The sequence below is a fragment of the Acipenser ruthenus genome, chromosome 33 (assembly GCF_902713425.1).
Source record: "Acipenser ruthenus chromosome 33, fAciRut3.2 maternal haplotype, whole genome shotgun sequence".
In the NCBI taxonomy this organism is placed as follows: Eukaryota; Metazoa; Chordata; class Actinopteri; order Acipenseriformes; family Acipenseridae; genus Acipenser; species Acipenser ruthenus.
The window spans coordinates 6833824-6840411 of NC_081221.1; the positions used below are offsets into that span (position 1 = coordinate 6833824).

General features: G+C 33.9%; 1 long non-coding RNA gene across 1 annotated transcript; it reads left to right on the forward strand.

Annotated features, from left to right (window-relative positions):
* The first annotated feature begins 2784 nt into the window (after nucleotides 1-2784).
* Nucleotides 2785-3522, forward strand: LOC131704964 (uncharacterized). Its single transcript, XR_009310076.1, has 3 exons — nucleotides 2785-3074; nucleotides 3166-3324; nucleotides 3448-3522. It is a non-coding gene; the product is annotated as an uncharacterized LOC131704964 (long non-coding RNA).
* The last annotated feature ends 3066 nt before the right edge of the window (nucleotides 3523-6588 follow it).

A 6588-nucleotide genomic window follows, 5' to 3' on the forward strand; every position in this document is an offset into this window, starting at 1 on the left:
GTTTCTGTGTGTTTTTATGAGGACAATGTATTATTGTGATTTAGTGCTAATGGTTCTTTATAATAACCCGTATTGGGATCCACCATAGAAGTCAAACCAGTCTTTGTTGACATGTCTGGTCTATGGTTCGTTCATTAGCTTGACAGATATAATTTTGGGACTGTAGTTGCTTAACTGTCTGCAACTATTTTTAGACCTTTTTGGGTGTGTTGGTCTTAAATGGAACACTGCAAACCAACTGTCTTGGTTTTTTACATTTCGTAAGTTGTATGTAACATTACAATCTGTAATAATGTATCAATTGCACAAGACAGGGATGTGTAGTATAGGTACCATAACACATGCTCAATCATAATGTCAAATACACACAAATTGATATATAATTGAAATAATACCCTTCACATCGGGAATGACTCATGTTTATTACTGCTAATCTTTGGCTCATTAATGAATCTGGTAAAAAAAAAAAAAAAATGTTATGTTCAGTACTGGATTGTCAGCACTTTCTACCCACAGTGCAGGGATAGCACAAGCAGTGCAACGAGCTTCTCCTTCAGTCTGCTTTGAAGCTCATCCAATGCTTAGCAAACATATGTCATTCATGTCAAGGAACATCATTATATTATTATATGGCCACAGGTAATAACCAATAGAATATTAAAATGAGGAGAAAGCGAGGTCATTTGCTAGATTACAGCTTTAAACGTTTGTATGTTGCATTGGACTTTTTTGTACCTATAGTCTAAAAATGAACCTTAATCGCTAGGCTCAGGTAGGCTCAAATCATTTTAGAAATAACACATTTTTAAAATTATGTTCAAACCCTAGTCCCTTTAAAACGTGTACAATTATAATAGCACAGAAAGGTATAATCAAAGATTAGGTAAAGCATTATAAGCATATTTAAAAAAAAAAAAGAACATGGCAAACCAGAGTAAACTATGAGTAATATAAGTATAAGAAAAACATTGGAAAGCTATAAAATCGCTGCACGTTTACCATGGTACACTTTAATATAGAGCATCTTTTAAAGTGATGATGTGAAAAGAAGGAATGTGAGCTAAAGCGATTGTTTAAAAGTGAAACCATTCAGAATAGGTATTCGTTATACAGCATTATGTGTGTTTCCTTCTGTCCGTGATATATTTTAATCACATGTAGGTATTGATTAAAAGTCGTTTTATTAATACACACCTGCTGCACCTTACAGCTGAACCAAGACGAACGGTGCCATACTGCTTCTCTAATGTAGCCTTGCAGACCAACGAGTAAAAGAGATGTATAATATAGTGCATGTTCAGATAACTGCTAGATGAAATGTGATGAGGGGTAAGTGAGAGGGAATAATAGAAACATAGCTTGGAATTTACACACAAACACACACACACACATCAATATTTATTCACGCCCTTTCAAAATAAAATATCGATCGGAAATTTCAAAACCCCCAATAAAAAACGAAAAACCCGTTTAAGACAGTAATTAAGTAAAAAGGGTATTTTAAAAGCTTGGGGAAATTGGAAAGTTCCATAGAATCTTTATATCTAAGGAAAGTGGTATGAAAGGGGGGGGGGGATGGGGGGGGGGGGGGCTTTTATTGTAACAAAATAACGTTTATTCAAACATTAATAAAATAAAAGAATGACAAATCAAAGTGTTTAAATTCAATGTCTGATCGTGAACTAACTGATGCCGCTCGAATAATATATTTGAATTAGCTGTAGAGCCTACAGAATTAAATAGTTAAAAACTACTATTAGGCAAAAATGAGAATGGGATTCACAAAATGCTTGTTGAATATTATAGTCCCATAGAAAACGTTTATTTAAGAAATTAATTTTAAACATTTAAACATTGGATTCCAGTGCTGTCGTTTGTCAACATTTCCGGTTAGGAAGTTAAAGTGCTATACAAGGCACCTGCCCGACATCAGGCGAGACTGTTCATGTTTAATTGTATTCCCTAAAAAAATAAGCTTGATGCATATATGAAAAATAATAAACGTGTCACCTAATGGAAAATATGATGATTGCAGTTCCCCATTTCACCAAGTCGACGTTCACAAAGTTTCATTTCCCCACAACTAATATTATAGATCTACATCAGAGGTGAAATTCCATACAAGTTTTAGAAAGCAGAATTATTAATTCAGCTTTAGGGATGGAACAAGGATAAAGTGGTTTAATTTAACAATTAAGAGCATGGCTGGAATAATGACCTAGACTGCAAGTGACGAGGTGTACCCCCTGGTCAACATTTCGCAGGCACGCACAAACACAATTTATTTTCTAGTCCCAATGACATATACTATTTATTGATTTTAAAATAATATATGTCACTCTGGTAAAATAATTAAAAAATATATAGGCACAAGATAGAGGAACATCGAGGGTGTGAGAGAGCTTTTCAAATTCTCTGCACTCAATACCTGCAATTCCAGCTGTGACCAGTAAAATAAGCTAATTGTTTAAGTCGAAGCCGAACCTATGTCCTTTCATCTTATAGCCATGACAGAGAATATACTGGGCAACCAGTCCCAACTCTCACCAAATGGCTGGATGATGAAAGACCAAAGAAAAAGTAGATTTTATAGAAGGAAGATTAAATATAACGGAGTTGTCTTTTCGTTGTTTTTGTACATTGCATACCGTTCAATATCTTAAATGACACAAGTACTTAATAAAAGCAAATTGCCATTGTTAGGGTTTCTTTTTGACACACCGTTACTCCTTAAAAGTTCTACCTTTCCTGAAACGGCGAGAAGTTGTTTTGCACAACAGCACATTTATTGGCTTAATGTGGACGATATACACCCTCAAGCGAATTTATTCATAGGTATCGGTAACTATCAGTTTAAATGTGCATCACTGTTGAAACATTCAGATAGCAACTTTGTGTTAGACAATGACATGAGAAAAGAAAGAAACCGAAACTTCATAATAGTCTGTGAATTTTTTTTTTTTTTGATGAATAGCCTACTATTCGTTTTTGATTTCGTCCTTTAAATACAGCAGCAGCATGAATTTAAGATGCATAACATTCTTCGAAAGACTTACATTGAACATCCTATTGAAGTAAGTGCCTTTTAAGATATTCCAATGTAACATGGTGGTGAATTTATAACTTTTTTTCAGAAAATTAATTAAATATATTTCTTGTATTTAGTTTCGTCATACCAGAGCGAATCACAGAATGGCTTTTGAAAACGTCTTCGTGGTGTGTTGCCTCGTGCTGTGCTTCTGCTCGCCGGCTTTCTCGATGCCAATGAGGTGCAAAATGAACGGACACCTGACACAAATAAACAAACAACTGCTGCTCGAGCTGGTAGGCTGGAAACAAGATAAAGCGACCGTTAGAGAACTTGATCATTCATTCACCTGTCGAGTAGTTAATGGGTTACTTTAAAGTTTACTTCACTAATGTTTATCTTTTTTTTTGTTTGTCCAGGGAGGTAATCTTCCTGAGCAATGCAAAAATGAGAATGTACAGGTTTCAGTGCCGCTGGATGCCTATGAGATTACACAGGACTCACTTGAGCTTGATCTAGTTGTCTAATTGATTGTTTTCGCATGCAGTTTAAGCATACAGACAACACCTGTCCCATTATATCATAAAGTAGCCTACAGGTACCCTTTTTCATCGATTTATATCGTCGAACTTCTTTGTATGTTTTCAATTATTTCATTTTAAATATTTAAAAAAAATGAGGTGGATAAAAACTATATATATATATATATATTATATATATATATATATATATATATATATATATATATATATATATATAATGTATGGTGATGGTCTTTTGCAGTTATTGTTGCATGTTGTCTATAGATTGAAGACATCAAGATGACGATTTATGAATCACTGAAACACATCAACATAATTTTCATGAATGGGCAGAAGAAGCCTGCAACTTGGAATAAGACTAATTTGGATAACTTTCATAACATCCTTAATCGCCAGGTTCAAGGAGTAAGACAATGTGTAAGTATATTACACACTGTCCCCTTTACAAGCAATCACGGATTTAAAAATGATAATTTTTAAAATATATATTTATATATATATATTATATATATATATATATATATATATATATATATATATATATATATATATATATATATATATATATATATTAAAAATTATCATTTTTAACTCCGTTTTATTACTAATCTGTGCAGGTGGAGGTCGATAACGGAACACCATTTTCCGGTGATGGGGATTCACAGCCACAAGGCAGCCATCTGATGCTAAAGGCATATTTTGAGAAGCTGGAAAATGTTTTAAAAGACAAGGTAACGATGAGTGTATTTTTATATTCACGGGTACAGCATACTTTAATTCAATACTTTAAAACATTAGTAAACCACGCAGTGTAAAAAAGTGTAATACCTTTTTTTTTTTTTTTTTTTACCGTGGGCTCTACGTTATTATCCAAAGTTTCTGTTTCTGAATTTTATAAATGTGTTATTTTAGAAAAAAAAGCACGGTTTAGTCAAACGTAGATCTTGGTGTTTGCAACTCCGTATGTTTGTTGACAAATAAATATTTAATATTAGGCTTGCTTTATTAACTGTTTGTTGAATATATTTTTCGTTGTTCCTTTTTCAGGACTACAGTTTCTGTGCTTGGGAAATTGTAAGAAAAGAAATAATAAACAATTTAATCCAAGTTCAACTGTTCATGGACAGAGCTGAAATACAGTAAAATGACTGAAATGTTACTGCACTTGACAAGGTATTGTGTATTGTTAAATTGTTAACTATATAAATTCAACTGCTGTTACTGAAGTATTGTCTATTTATATGAATAGTTATTGCATATAGTGCCTATTTATTTTTGAAGATATGTGTTTTATTTTTATACCATGTTGCTTTTTTATACTAAATTAATAAACTTTTATAGATTTTAAATTTGTGGTTGTGTTTTAATAATGGCGCCAGGAGTTGGAGTTGAGCAGATAAAGTGGTTGAGCAGTGAGGCAGCACAAAAGAATATCCCCTAGAAAGTGTCCTGAACACATCAGATGATTTTTAATGGTTAGGTATTGGGTTAGGGTTAGGTTTTTAGAGCTGGGGTTTATATGAACGTATAAACAAATTATGGATTTTTTTTTTTTTTACATCGTCACAAAACTATATACACCTACATACAATCATCACTGGTTACAAACGGTAGTGACATCTACTGTCAGCTCTACAATGACAATATTTATGATCAGTGGATTCTACCACCATGCATGAGCTAGAGTTATAAATGACAATTGATCCAGGATACGCAGGTTACTTCAAACACATCGTATTTTCAATGTACCTGATTTGTACAGTACCGAATTGCGTTCCTGCTATAAAACTGGTATCTAATCGTGCACAGCAAATCCTCCAGTACTTTTTTCTATAGCAGATCCTTGACTTAAGAATTAACTTTAAATAATTAAAGAATCTTCACCGAAGTGTTATGAAAATGCTTAAATGGCACACAACCGCTCTAATTTCAGTGCCTGGGCGCCGATAAATCGATCTTGTTTCCTTGTTGTGTCAAGGCAATAATAAGCCATAGATAAGTCAAATATTTTTTTTCTGCGCCTTCAGCAGTGTTGCCAATTTAGCGAATTTCTCGCCAAATCTAGTGACTTCAAAGGCTGACTTGGCAAGATTTGTTGCCAAAATCAACTAGCTACAAATCTATCAATTTCCAGGACAGTCATCGGATAATTTCAGACATATAAAATTGGCAAAACGTTTCGATGATCCTGTATTAGCAACGTCCTTTCATAAGAATAATTGTCAGGGTAATTAAATGAAATTCCCACACTTACAGATTTAGGACTAAAGAAATGGTTAAAGAAATGTGAAGTATAAAATGTAATTATGTACCGTTTTTGCCGCCCCCTTCAATTTGCCGCCCTAGGAGCCTGTGTGTTCTGCCTATATGGTTACACCAGCCCTGACTGTAGCCAAATATCAAAATTGCGGTCTGGTGGGCTACAGCACACTCATCGTAAAATTAAATCAGAAGAATTTATCTGAACAGCCAATTCAAGTCAATAAATCAAGTGAAGACACATACTGCCTATGGGGCTGTTATGCATGTATTTCCTATCACTCCTGTTGTTAAAACAGGCAAAAGATAATGTGGTTATTTTCAAAGGAGATCCGCTGGAGTCGAGTCACCTATCTGGCTCGTGTCAATTTGAGTCATTAGTTCTTACCGTTCGAGACAGTTTAATTTAATCAGATTCATTTTACAGGAGATTAGCAATCACAAGTAAAAAGAAAATACATTTTCGATAAAACTGAAATGCAATAATGTGGTCATACTGGTCCCACTGATGTTCACCATTAAAGGTCCACCTTTTCTGCCTTGTGTTTCCTCTCTCCATTTCAGTGAATTCACGATTCCTTGGCCTATTTATAAGCAGAGCTTGTTATTTACCATACAGAGGCCCCTTTTACCTCTGCTCAGTTGGGTTGGCTGTACAGTAATGCATACCACAAAATAAAAGAATGCATTTAACCATTTATTTACAATTATATTGAAACCATTTTTAAAACCATTGCATACTTGCACATATATACTTCA